Consider the following 15,162-nt stretch of genomic DNA (forward strand, 5'->3'; position numbering starts at 1 on the left):
AAGCATCAGCTGTCAGAGCAGCTTACCGATCACTGTACCTGTACACAGCCAATCTGTAAATAGCCCACCCAACTACCTCATCCCCATATTGTTATTTATTTTTTTGCTCCTTTGCACCCAGTATCTCTACTTGCACATACATCTTCTGCACATCTATCACTTCAGTGTTTAATTGCTAAATTGTAATTATTTCGCCACTATGGCTTATTTATTGCCTTACCTCCCTAATCTTACTTCATTTGCACACACTGCATGTAGACTTTTCTATTGTGTTATTGACTGTACGTTTGTTTATTCCATGTTTTAACTCTGTCTGTCTTTGTGTCGCACTGCTTTGTTTTATCTTGGCCAGGTCGCAGTTGTAAATGAGAACTTGTTCTCAACTGGCCTACCTGGTTAAATAAAGGTGATTTGTTTTAAACAGGGAGGGACTAGCCTACCACCTAGACTTGTCCAATATGAAATGCCCGTTTTCTTTTTCCATTGCACAACATTTAAATGTTTTCCATTGTGTGCCCTAATGAACATGACAACAGCAGTTTAGGGCAGCTTGGACTTTAAAGATACAATCTGGGATTTGTGTTAAAGCTCAACATTAGCCCACCACCAAATATTAAACAGCTAATATCCCAGATTGCACCTTTAAAATCAGAGAGAGTGCTGCGCTGAGTTATGAAAGTCAAAGCTGTTTGAAAAGTAAATAGTTTTTATGGGTCTTATCCAAACTGCTCTAACAATCAAGGGCTGAACATTTCATCATTCATTTAAAAGATGGATGAGTCATCGTGTGGATAATGTTTTCCGACTACAGACACCATGTCAGACCACCTTCACTCTGTCTGCACATTCCATAGCACGAAATGTTTTGAACTGTTTTGGGAAATCTTGAATATTTAACGGAAGAATAATTACATAGTACAATGCCGCAGCGCTCTTGTTAAACCTTTGAAACAGGAATTAAATTAGGGGGAGTGTTTTTCTGTATTTGTTTGAATCTAGTTAAACATTCAACTGTTTTGTGGTCATACGGCTTTTTGCAGTCTATAGCATACAGGCGTACGCTTGTGTTCATTCACAAGGAGAATAATAAAGAGATTCTGTACTCTCTCTATCACACACACACACACACACACACACACACACACACACACACACACACACACACACACACACACACACACACACACACACACACACACACACACACACACACACACACACACACACACACACAAAGAGAATACTGTTAATAAAAGCAGGGCAACTGATTTTTTTTTTTTTTGGAATCCTTTGAACTGATTGGCCAGGAGGGGAACCCCAGTCTGTACATGCCCTCTTACATGGGCCTTTATATCGTTCTCTTCTCTACACACCATCTCATTCAGGGTTATTGACGGGGGTCGGGCTTCGCCCCATTTAATCAGAAAATAGGGCTGTATCCATGGCACCGGGAGGAGCAGGCAGAGTGGAGGTAGTCCTGAAACACAGGCTGGTCAGAGAGAGAGAGGAAAGAGAGAGAGAGCGAGGAAAGAGAGAGAGGGTAAACTAGAGGAGAGCCCTCCTGTTCTGTTCTACCTTTCAGAAAGGAGTGTAAGGACCCCCCCATAATGCTGCCCCCCACTCTGCCTGTGTGGAAGCAGCGGTGGGAACAGGCCCTCTCTGTGGCACGCCCTGAATAGGGAGCCTTCGATCTTCAGTGCTCCTGAGTGGGCCTGCCAAAACAGAGGCTTTGGCCCTTCTCCCTCGCCTTCTCTCTCTCTCTTTGTCTCCGTCTCTCTCTTTCTCTCCCCTTCTCTCACAGGAGAAAGAGAATAGGGGTTTGGCTGAACAAGAGGTAAAGGGAGTTGAGGGGACCCATCTGTGTAGGCCCCCCCATCACTGTAATTAGTCATCTCCTCCAGCCTCCTCCAGAGAGACCGCACTTTGTGGAAGGCTAGACTCGGACACACCAAGGTGGGCTTAGTGGTTTACATTCATCCCCTCTCCCCTCCTCCTGGTGGGGTTGCTATTGGGCTGGGCTGGGCCGGGGATGGTCCATTATCTATGGTGATTTGTGTCCTAATGATGCTGGATTTATCTCCCTCTATAGAATTGTTTCAGCCCTGGCTCCACCCCCTACCACAGAAGGAGGGATGAGACACCTAATGGAAGCTGGGTAGGATACACACATTCAAGGTAGACGTTTACAGCATGAATCAAGAGAAAAGGAGCAAAACCGTGTACAAAGAATGGTAAAGTATTGGATACAGTTCTAGACACAACTGCAGGCCTCACCTTGGAGAAGCTTGCAGAGAAATGTTACCAAAAGAGAAACTATAGCCTGCAATGCTTTGCTTTCCCGAGCTCCGTTCCCCCCCATGCCCGTCAAGCAGAACAGATATGAAACAGCCTTCATCACAAATTAATTTTCACAGACGAAACAGCTAATGAGGCCGCAGTACTCTCTCAACAGATCTTTGGCAAATGAATAAAAACAACCTCAGAGCGGCGAGCGGAGCGAATCTGGTATTAAACAGAACAGGGAGATGTCAAGCTGAAAGCGAACATGAAATGAAGGCGGGTAGAACAGCGTAGCCACACAACAACACATAGGAAAATAGGCCAGATGTGCCGAGGCATCATATATAAATGTTGCGAATGTTTTGCTTCTAATCCCACATGAATCCAAACCTCGATTACCTATGTACATTCATTATGTAGCCTGCATTCATTATCATTATATGAAAAAGATCCACGGTTATTTGGTTGTCAGCTGATGATAGGCATGTTGGTTCTTTAACATATCCAGCTGTTTTCTTTTCTTTTGAAACGGAATAGAAAAAGACATATATCGTTCCTCTAAATTGATAGATCATAGTATTTAAGCCTAACGTATAACTTTTCCTTAGAAAATACCCCTTCCGGGCCTTCCTACTCTGACGGTATTTGCTCGGCAGCCCAATGAAGATGTATAATAATAGAAATCCTATGTTATCTACAGGGTTTTATCTCTCTATTTTGAAGCCATGTCAGCAGACTGATAGCGCTTCGTGCCACGGGTGGTTACCAATGCAATCCAGGGGCATTATTAACGACTACAATCCCCACGAACTGCTCACTCGATACCGCCTGGAGAACTACGGGATCTTCCCATGGTCCTCCTGAAATATGCATGGTGGGACGTGGCTCCATACCGCAGGCTCCATCCATAATCTATGAGCTCACATGTAGGAATGAATTCACATGTTGGCGGCGTGGATTACCTCTGGCTAGTTGGATTGGCCTGGTGTAAGAATGGTTGTGGCATATGTGGGAGGGCTGCACCTCTTTTCCCCCAATGTAAATCTTGCATTTCGGCTGCACCTCAACTGTATGTCAGTTTGGGCACTGCCTTTTTTCTATGAATTTGGAGGATAGGAATCATCAGTAGAGGGAATATGATTTTGCATGTTAGCATCTTTACTGGCATGTGATGCAATTGAGACATTCACATTTCAGTCCTAAAGGGCCTGTCTCAGTCCCTATCAGCCAAGGCCCAGCAGTGTACCCCTGTAATGTGGCAACACCACTCATTGGTGCTCCGTCATAATCTATCCTAAGCAGACACTATTCAGGGCCCATTACTGTAAGTTCTGCTGGAACTTTCCTGGACCCGTGGAGGTCCAGAGAGAGGTGTCGTGTTAGTGGGAGATGTGAGAAGCTTCGTCCCTATAGTGATGGGGTAAGCGATGACCTGTCAGTGCAGACACAGGAAGGGATGGCGGAAGCAGCTGGACACTGTTACAGGTCAACGTCAAGAGACTCCGAGGTGGTAAGACAAGGATGTATAATGGGACGAGGGAGTGTTTTCAAAACTGTAATGTTTACATGAATTCTGATTATTTCCATTGATACACAACGTCCTGAAATACATGTATATGTAGATATATTTGTTAGAAAGAATGCTATATTTCCTTTGACTGGGGGATGCCGAATGTGAAAAATGGCTCAACTTACCCCGCTCTCCCCTACAGACATTCTAAGGTGGATCCACCTTCACTCTGTTTGCATATTCCAAGTCATTAAATGTTGAACTGTTTTGGGAGATGTTAAATATTTCATGGAAATAGAATAATTACATAGTACAATGCCACAGCACTCTTGTTAAACCTTTGAAACAGCAATTCAATTAGAGGAAGTGTTTTCCTGTATTTGTTTGAATCTAGTTAAAACATTCAACTGTTTTATTTAGCTGTATGGCTTTTTCCATTCTATAGCATACAGGTGTATGCTTGTGTTCATTCAGAAGGAGAATAATACAGATTCTGTACTCTCTTTCTCTATCATGCACACACACTCACACAGGCTCTCCGTCTCACTACAGAATTAGACATTTATTCACGTTTCTCCAAAAGTCAAATTTCAAAGTGTTTTTGACAACCCGGGTTGACTCCTGCTCAGTATCGTTCTGTTTCTCCAAACATCTAATTTTGAAGTGTTTGACACCATGGGTGTGGAGGATAGGAATCATCAGTAGAGGGGATATGATTTCGCTTGCTAGCATCTGCACTGGAATGTGGCGCAATAGTCTTGAGCCATTGCAGTCCTAAAGGGCCTGTCTCAGTCCCTATAAGCCAAGGCCCAGCAGTGTACCCAGGGACTGTAATGTGGCAACACCGCTCATTGGTGCTCCGTCATAATCTATCCTAAGCAGACACTATTCAGGGCCCATTACTGTAAGTTCTGCTAGAACTTTCTTGGCCCTGTGGAGGTTCAGAGAGAGGTGTTGTGTTAGTGGGAAATGTGAGAAGCTTTGTCCCTATGGTAGTTGGGTGAGCGATGACCCGTCAAAGCTGACACACGAAGGGATGGAGGGAGCAGCTGGACGATGTTACAGGCCAATGCCAAGAGGCTCCTAAGTGGTAAGACAAGGATGTTTAAATGGGACGAGGGAGGAAGAGGCTAGACACTGAAAGACAAAGGGGGACAGAGGAGCGAGGGAGAGAGAGAGAGTACACGTCAGGGGAGGGAGGGAGAGGAGATGCTCGACAAAGGGAGACATGGGGATCTCCTCTCCCAGGTTTGACTACTCTGAGGTAACCACAGACAAGGGAGGGGAGGACGTCGGTGGGATCATGGAGTACAACTCATCTCATCTATATTCTGGGTTCGTCTCACTAAGTGCACCAGGGGTTGTGTTCTGTTCATATGCAGCAGCAGGAGCAGCAGAGCTAACCCACCGCACCCTGTGAGTTATGGAGAATACACACACCCTTAGCAGGGCTTAATGGCAAACTACCGTGTGAACTGGTTTACTGCTCAGTTCCCTTTGAGTGCTGCTAATATGTGACACAAATGCAAAGACACGCACGCACACACACACACAAACAAAAGGCATCTGTTTCTGACAGTTGGGCCTTAATGGGATTCGTGGAGGTTGTGTTCGCAATAAAGCAAAATTATTAGCATAGACAGTTTTACAATGAGGGCAAACCTGAATGACAACAAAAATCTGTATCAATATAAAACATTTAAAATGCTATGTTCTCCAGGTGCTGGAGAACCCCAATACTGTGGGTCTTCTCACACCGTAACTTTACGGGTTATTCTCAGCGTTAGACCTGCCTGTCAACATGATTGTGACCTATTCAATCCTATAAGCACAGAAAAACGGTACACTGAACGAATGCACCTCCAGGCCTGGTCCGAGCTGTTCCACACTGTTCCACACTGTTCCACACACTCAACTTACAGTTTCTCTACACCATGGCAGAGGTCAAACTGTGTTAAACTGCTTTTCATAAATGTCTCCTCAAAATGGCACTGGGGAGTGTGCCTTCAAAACCCAGGTAGACTAGAGAGCTAGCTACGGGGACTTGGAGAACAGAGCTCAGATCAAAAATGAAGAGAAGTGAAAAAGAAAAGCGTTTATGAAATCTAAAGGTCCTGGTAGTCAGTGACTCATGCAGAGGCCTTCACATTTAGAGCGCCACTACTGTTTTGGAAGTTATGTAATCATTCACCAACGTCAACAGCTCAAAAGCACTGAACACAAACAGACGTTCTGACCGACGCATCTTGGCATTTTCATCAAAACAACAGTCAAGTCCTTCCCGGTATCTTTCAATTCCGTTCTATATAAAACTCGGTTCCTTTATTCCTTTCTCTTCCCAAAGCCTGTGAGGCAGCATCGTTCCACCTGTGACCCTGTGACGCTGTTCCGCGCAGGATGGACCCCATTAAAGCGAAACAAAGCCATCTGATTCACTTCCCCAGGTTAACCAACCTGATCCCAGATCAGTTGGTGCTGTATGGCCAAGCAGTTGACTATGCAGCACTAACAGATCTAGGAGCAGGCTACAGGTTAATCAACTTCTCTTGTTGACTTCAACTAGTACATAAAACAGAGAGAAAGGGCTCCTTCTAGTGGTAGAATTGAAGACCTGCAGCTTCACTCAGATGACAAACGAGGTATCGAAATAGTCAGCCTCTTCCATAGCAACAGCCCCTACATAGCAACAACTTCCTTGAATAAAAAAGTGCTATTATAGCCTTGATCTCGCTTTCAAAAGAGACAGCTCTTTGTAGCCATCATCCTTGGGCACAGAATTGAATTTGATCCAGTTGTTATGTGAACGACCTTGCGTGGCATACAGCACAGCCAGCATTTCAATGGTGCCCTATGCCGACCTGATATTTAGAACATGGTGATTCCAATCTATAGTCACCATAGTCTCTCTATACTCCATTTTGTTTTTGATGGATTTAATCCACAGTAGCTATAAAGACAGAGGGTCTTATCGATCAATCCAATCTCATCTACATAACAGTGGCAAAGACAGAATCTATAAGGGTAAAGTTTGGGAGATAAGTATTCTCCAAAATATAAAATGAGGCACACCACCTTCAAAGCATACCACATCCCTATTGATTTGCGCAACACCCCTGTCCACATTAGCATTTCAGTCAGAGAATTCTCTTTCCTCCGCTCCACTATGGACTTTTTACCCCATTTCCACACTGGGATGTGTATGATGAATGCAGGCCTATGATGAATCCCTTCAAAGCCAGAGGCAGAAATAATCTCGGGGGGGGGGGGGGGGGGTTAGCCTCGGATGGTGAGCCCATGGTGTCCAAACGGTCCAATTGCAGCCCCCACAATGCTGCACTTTGATCAGGGTCGGTTGAGGTACGGTTGAATTAAGCGTCCCTGCTTCTGGCTGTCACTACCGGCCCGGCAGGGTGCTAGCTGAGAATTCTGGGTATTGATACCTGGTGGAAATCAGTGCCTGGATGAAACAGACTCCCCAAAGGACTGCATGGTGGAACGACTCTATTGCCAGCTTGTCTGGTACATACTCAGTATATATTAAGAGGAAAAACAGCAGGTGGGACGAAAATGTGGTAGAATATCATCAGGGAACACAAACAAGCAGACTACTGTCCATTTTCACTGGCAGTAAGCATCACCTTTGAATACAGTACAGGCATATGCTGGCTTCTAGAAAAGGATAAGTGCGCTAGGATGCAATTATGCAACTAGTGGCAATCTAATGCCTGTGGACTTGGAACAGTTTGATGCCACATTGGTCTGATGTAATATCGCATCTTGAAAGTGATGCACCCACCACTTCCCTCCGAGGGACCAGTGTTCCACCACAGGCACAGCCCACAGAGAAGAGGCTGCCACAGAGATCCTTATGACAAGTGATGCACCCACCACTTCCCTCCGAGGGACCAGTGTTCCACCACAGGCACAGCCCACAGAGAAGAGGCTGCCACAGAGATCCTTATGACAAGTGATGCACCCACCATTTCCCTCCGAGGGACCAGTGTTCCACCACAGGCACAGCCCACAGAGAAGAGGCTGCCACAGAGATCCTTATGACAAGTGATGCACCCACCACTTCCCTCCGGGGGACCAGTGTTCCACCACAGGCACAGCCCACAGAGAAGAGGCTGCCACAGAGATCCTTATGACAAGTGATGCACCCACCACTTCCCTCCGAGGGACCAGTGTTCCACCACAGGCACAGCCCACAGAGAAGAGGCTGCCACAGAGATCCTTATGACAAGTGATGCACCCACCACTTCCCTCCGAGGGACCAGTGTTCCACCACAGGCACAGCCCACAGAGAAGAGGCTGCCACAGAGATCCTTATGACAAGTGATGCACCCACCACTTCCCTCCGAGGGACCAGTGTTCCACCACAGGCACAGCCCACAGAGAAGAGGCTGCCACAGAGATCCTTATGACAAGTGATGCACCCACCACTTCCCTCCGAGGGACCAGTGTTCCACCACAGGCACAGCCCACAGAGAAGAGGCTGCCACAGAGATCCTTATGACAAGTGATGCACCCACCACTTCCCTCCGAGGGACCAGTGTTCCACCACAGGCACAGCCCACAGAGAAGAGGCTGCCACAGAGATCCTTATGACAAGTGATGCACCCACCACTTCCCTCCGAGGGACCAGTGTTCCACCACAGGCACAGCCCACAGAGAAGAGGCTGCCACAGAGATCCTTATGACAAGTGATGCACCCACCACTTCCCTCCGAGGGACCAGTGTTCCACCACAGGCACAGCCCACAGAGAAGAGGCTGCCACAGAGATCCTTATGACAAGTGATGCACCCACCACTTCCCTCCGAGGGACCAGTGTTCCACCACAGGCACAGCCCACAGAGAAGAGGCTGCCACAGAGATCCTTATGACAAGTGATGCACCCACCACTTCCCTCCGAGGGACCAGTGTTCCACCACAGGCACAGCCCACAGAGAAGAGGCTGCCACAGAGATCCTTATGACAAGTGATGCACCCACCACTTCCCTCCGAGGGACCAGTGTTCCACCACAGGCACAGCCCACAGAGAAGAGGCTGCCACAGAGATCCTTATGACAAGTGATGCACCCACCACTTCCCTCCGAGGGACCAGTGTTCCACCACAGGCACAGCCCACAGAGAAGAGGCTGCCACAGAGATCCTTATGACAAGTGATGCACCCACCACTTCCCTCCGAGGGACCAGTGTTCCACCACAGGCACAGCCCACAGAGAAGAGGCTGTCACAGAGATCCTTATGACAAGTGATGCACCCACCACTTCCCTCCGAGGGACCAGTGTTCCACCACAGGCACAGCCCACAGAGAAGAGGCTGCCACAGAGATCCTTATGACAAGTGATGCACCCACCACTTCCCTCCGAGGGACCAGTGTTCCACCACAGGCACAGCCCACAGAGAAGAGGCTGCCACAGAGATCCTTATGACAAGTGATGCACCCACCACTTCCCTCCGAGGGACCAGTGTTCCACCACAGGCACAGCCCACAGAGAAGAGGCTGCCACAGAGATCCTTATGACAAGTGATGCACCCACCACTTCCCTCCGAGGGACCAGTGTTCCACCACAGGCACAGCCCACAGAGAAGAGGCTGCCACAGAGATCCTTATGACAAGTGATGCACCCACCACTTCCCTCCGAGGGACCAGTGTTCCACCACAGGCACAGCCCACAGAGAAGAGGCTGCCACAGAGATCCTTATGACAAGTGATGCACCCACCACTTCCCTCCGAGGGACCAGTGTTCCACCACAGGCACAGCCCACAGAGAAGAGGCTGCCACAGAGATCCTTATGACAAGTGAAGGCAACTGCCATCTTGTTGTCAAGTTTCCCCAAAACATCCCAGCGTTTATTACTGCGGTTGGTTTAATTTCAATTAGCATCAACCAACAGTTAGCTGCATCTCTTCCTGTCTGTCAAAGAGTCTCTGGTAGCCTTTAAGTGTAGCAGTCCCAGCATTGCAGACATACAGTGCATTCGGAAAGTGGCCTAGCCAGAGCCTGGACTTGAACCCGAACGACAATCCCTGGAGAGACCTGAAAATAGCTGTGCAGCGACGCCCATCCAACCTGACAGAGCTTGAGAGGATCTGCAGAAAAGAATGGAGGAAACTACCCAAATACAGGTGTGCCAAGCTTGTAGCGTCATACCCAAGAAGACTCGAAGGCTGTAATCGCTGCCAAAGGTGATTCAACAAAGTACTGAGTGAAGGGTCTGAATACTTATGGAAATGTGAATATTGTAAATATTTCCGTTTATTATTTTAAATACATTTGCAAACATTTCTAAAAACTGTTTTTGCTTTGACATTATGGGGTATTGTGTGTAGAAAACTATTTAATCCATTTTAGAATAAGGTTGTAACGTGACATAATGTGGAAAAAGTCAAGGGGTCTGAATACTTTATGAAGAAATCGCTGTCCGACTTACACGGCAGTTTTGGCTCGAGCCCAAACTTTTTGACTAGGAGCTTCATAATTGTCAGGTGCGGTCAACATCAATCGTTACCATCATCAGCCTCATCAATCACCATCATCGTCATTATCATCGTCCTGACCTTGCAAAGGCAGGGGGACTAAGAACAAAGTAACCTACATAAACACATTTTTTCAATAGAAACTCTTCCGTAAAACATCAGTAGTTTGTGTGCGTGTACCCACACACTTGCGTCACATCAGTGAACAAAACACTACACGACAGTGGCTTTCGAATTACCTGACATTATGTTACAATTTCCTGATGGAAAACTGAATCACTTCTACGGTATAGCATCAACATCCCGACATTTGCGGGGGAGAAAACGTCAGGTTGTTTTAAGCAGAACATTTGTGTCAGCTTTTTAAAAAGTAAGAGGGGAAAAAAATATCTGGCTGCTTTGACATTTTCAGCAAGCAGGAATCAAAGAGGTGATAAAGATAGTGTTTACTCCCAAATGGCACCCTATTCCCTTTGTAGTGCACTACTACCCCCCCATGGGGCTCTGGTCAAAAGTAGTGCACTTCTATGAGTATAGGGAATAGGGTGCCATCTGGGATGCACACAGTGTCTGTCTCTGTCAGAGCCAAACAAACAGAGGAGAGGAAATCACTGTCTGGCCATTAACAGGGTGAGTGGCATGAGAAATCGCTCGGTGTGTGTCTCTGGCTGGGCGATGTGGATCCTGGAGCCTGTCTGGGCGATGCGATGTGCATCTTGGCTGTCACCTGGGCACCCCTGCTGAGAAGGATCTGACAGAGGAGATAAGGAGAGCACAGGGGAGCAATGTGGGTGTTTATACAAATGGTAGGCATTCCTCACATCCAATTGTAAAGAAGGTTGTGTAGGTTGGTGCTATGTAGGTCTGGAAAGCCTATCTGCTTCAGCCCTGTGTACATATGGCATCACATCAAAGCATGCAGCCTGCATTGCATTAAAAAAAAACATGTTAAAATGTATGGAGGAAGTCACACGTCTCATAATAATGGGGAAAGTCAAGACTTCAGTAAAAATCCCAAGGCAGACTTCAAATCAAATCACATTTTATTTGTCACATGCGCCAAATACAACAGGTGTAGACTTTACAGTGAAATGCTTACTTACTGTATCCCTTAACCAACAATGCTTTAAGAAAAATGTGTTAAGTAAAAAAATTGATATGTAAAAAGAAAAAAATAAGATAAAAGTAACAAATAATTAAACAGCAGCAGTAAAATAACAATAGCAATAGCGAGACTATATACAAGTACAGAGTCAATGTGCGGGGGCACCGGTTAATCGAGGTAATTGAGGTAATATGTACATGTAGGTAGAGTTAAAGTGACCATGCATAGATAATGAACAGAGAGTAGCAGCAGTGTAAAAGAGGGGTCTGGGTAGCCCTTGGATTAGCTGTTCAGGAGCCTTATGGCTTGGGGGTAGAAGCTGTTAAGAAGCCTCTTGGACCTAGACTTGGTGCTCCGGTACCGCTTGCCGTGCAGTAGCAGAGAGAACAGTCTATGACTCGGGTGGCTGGAGTCTTTGACCATTTTTAGAGCCTTCCTCTGACACCGCCTTGGGACTTGGGAAATAAGTGTGATGAATAGAAGAAAGATGTATTGCAGAGCCTACTTTTCCTGAGTCAGAGCTGCATTGTCATTCAGCTAGGGTATTAGTTATAGCTTCAGGAAAGGGTAACAGAAACATTAATTTGCTCCTCATGATTACTCACTCATACCCAATGCTTTGGGGGTTATGAGGAAACAACACAAGGAAACCACAGTCAGTATTCCAAATCACAACTATTTCTCAGTTTTAGAAATGTAGGCAAGAAGAGCTCTCCAAAACCTTGTCTCAGACAGAGAACTTCTCTTGCTCTCTCACTGTGGCTACAGGTAAAGACCCAAACTCCCCAACTCTCAGAGAAATAACAGGTACCACAAAGCTGAGTTATAGGGGAGAGCGGGGTAAGTTGAGCCAAAGGGGTAAGTTGAGAAACCCGTGTTTCTAGGAAACCATACACAAAATTAATAAATTGACCAAAAAGGTCATCCTTTCATGGAGTCAATGAAGGAAGAAACCACATGGAAAAAGTGTTAAGCAAGTTAGGTCTAAAAAGTCAAATGAATTTATTGTGTTAGAGACTGCAGGTTTTCTGTTCTACCTGATAATTAATTGCACAAGGCTGGTGTCTCAGGTCTAAATCAGTCCCTGATTAGAGGGGAACAATAATAACAAGCAGTGGAACTGTCTCCGAGGTCCAGAGTTGAGTTTGTTAGAGGTTTCATGACACTTGTATCTAAACCAAAGTAGATCATTCTAAGATTGTTCTATACAGCAGTTGGGGTCTCTATAAGCTTCAATATGAGGTCCTAAAGCCAGCATGAAAGTGCATCCTTGTAGCTGTGTGGGGTAATATAGTCCAAATGTTTGCCTTGGGGTAAGTTGAGCCAATGGCCATGTGGTAAATTGAGCAAAATGAAATGTTTTCTTCCCAGGTGAAATGTAAGGCATTATCGCTGCAATATGAGCTAACAACTGGGCCTGGCATATGTTAAAAGTTTGAAAAATGATTAAAAGACAAAAAGCGATTGTTTTGAATTGTGTTTGGGAAATAGAGATAGACATGTTTTTAAAAAGGTTGTACTAATATTTAATTCAGTACATACATTTGAAGGCGGCTTAACTTACCCTGTCCCTCAGCTCAACTTACCACATACCCAGGGTAAATTGTGCCAAGACACCACTTTTTTTGGACAAGCTATATTTACATGAATTCTGATTATTTCCATGGATACACAACATCCTGAAATATATGTAGACATCTTTGTTAGGGGCCTCCTGAGTGGTGCAGTGGTATAAGACACTGCATCGCAGTGCTAGCTGTGCCACTAGAGATTCTGGGTTCGAGTCCAGGCTCTGTCGCAGCCGGCCGCGACCGGAAGACCCATGGAGCAGCGCACAATGGGCCCAGCATCGTCCGGGTTAGGGGAGGGTTTGGCCAACAGGGATGTCCTTGTCCCATCCTGCACTAGCGACTCCTGTGGCGAATACTATATTTCCCTTGACGGAGTGATGATGAATGTCATTTAAAAAAAAACATTTAACCTTTATTTAACTAGGCAAGTCAGTTAAGAACAAATTCTTATTTAGAATGACAGCCTACCCTGGCCAAACCCAGACGACGCTGCGACAATTGTGCGCCACCCTATGGGACTCCTAATCACGGCCGGATGTGATACAGCCTGGATTCGAACCAGGGCCTGCGATGCAGTGCCTTAGAACGCTGTGCCACTCATTTAATCCCACTCTCCCCTAGCAGCCATACTGAATAGCAATGAAGGAAGCAATGTGGTCGAAGGAACATTACTTCCTGATTCACAAGAGACAACCCACCCCTTCGGCTGTGAGAGATTGATTCCACCCTGCTACCTGCCTGGGACATTTCCACACAAATTGAATAGTACTAGCAAACCAAGAATGTGTCAGCCAGGCCCAGGAGTTATGCTGCTATAGGCTCACACCATGCTAGAAAATGAAAATAAATTGTGCATCGCATCTCGGGAATGTTGACCTCAGGCTATGGGGTATGCTATGGTGCAGCAAATCAACATTTGCAGCATTCACACAGAGTGCCATGGTTTCAATATGGTCAGTGCTATTTGGGATCCTTGGGAAGTCCCTACCCCTTACCTAACCTAGCACGGACCGTTTCAATATAGGCTCATCGAGGCTGAACACAATTTGTTCAGAGCAGTTGCACTTAAGAAGTGTTATAAACTTGAGAAATAGGAGAGTCCATATGTGAAAATACAGCCTGGACCCAGATCTGTTTGTGCGGACTTGGCGTGACTATGACTATAGTAGTTGGCAAGACGGCAGAAACAAAATCAGGGACCAGGCTAGTCAAACTAGCGGGCCCTAAATGTATTCATATCCTGAGCAAATACAGTCAATTACCAGTGTTGATGGTACATCAACATGTCATGTCACATCTGCAAAAATACAGTGTTCACTCACTGTTCATGGGAGTGTGCTCCCACCCATCCGGGACATCTACTTGAAACTGTGCCTGAGGATGTCTCGCAGCATCATCAAGGACCCCACACACCAGCTGTTCGCTCACGTCAAGCAGACGGGATCGGAGCATGAGGTCTGATACCAATCAGGCCCAGAGACAGTTGCTATCAACAAACCATCAGACTGCTGAACACTTGAACGGGACTGACCACCTGCACTGAGTCACAGCACCTTAGCACACATGCATGCACACCTCTTATTTACTATTGCTAAATACTGCACAATTTAAACACTTGCCCCCCAACCCCAAAACACGTGTAAATATTGTTATATAAATTGTGCCTTCCTGTATTATGCTTATGCTAGAATGCTCATTCTATTTTACTGAGCCACTTACTTTATGTTTGAATTCTTATATTTTATTATTTCTTATTGTTGTTGCATTGTCGAGAAGGAACCTGCAAGTAAGCATTTCGTTGGACGGTGTATACTGAACATACGACTAATAAAACTTGTGGTTGGGTCTACACTGACTTGACACAGACAGGCTGCATCCCAATCCTCCACCCTTTTCCCAAAGTTTGTAATTGCACACTTCCCGTCACGGATTTAACAATGGAGGAAACTCCCTGCAGCCAACTATTACACCAATCAAATGCTTTTAGATCCATGACAGATGTGTGCAAGTGTAAAGGGGTGGAGAATCTGGACACACACACACACACACACACACACAGACTAGCCAAAAACAGTCTTGGCAATATACAGTTGAAGTCGGAAGTTTACGTACACTTAGGTTGGAGTCATTAAAACTCGTTTTTCAACCACTCCACAAATTTCTTGTTAACAAACTATAGTTTTGGCAAGTCGGTTAGGACATCTACTTTGT

This window comes from Salvelinus namaycush, chromosome 8, assembly GCF_016432855.1.
Source record: "Salvelinus namaycush isolate Seneca chromosome 8, SaNama_1.0, whole genome shotgun sequence".
Lineage (NCBI taxonomy): Eukaryota > Metazoa > Chordata > Actinopteri > Salmoniformes > Salmonidae > Salvelinus > Salvelinus namaycush.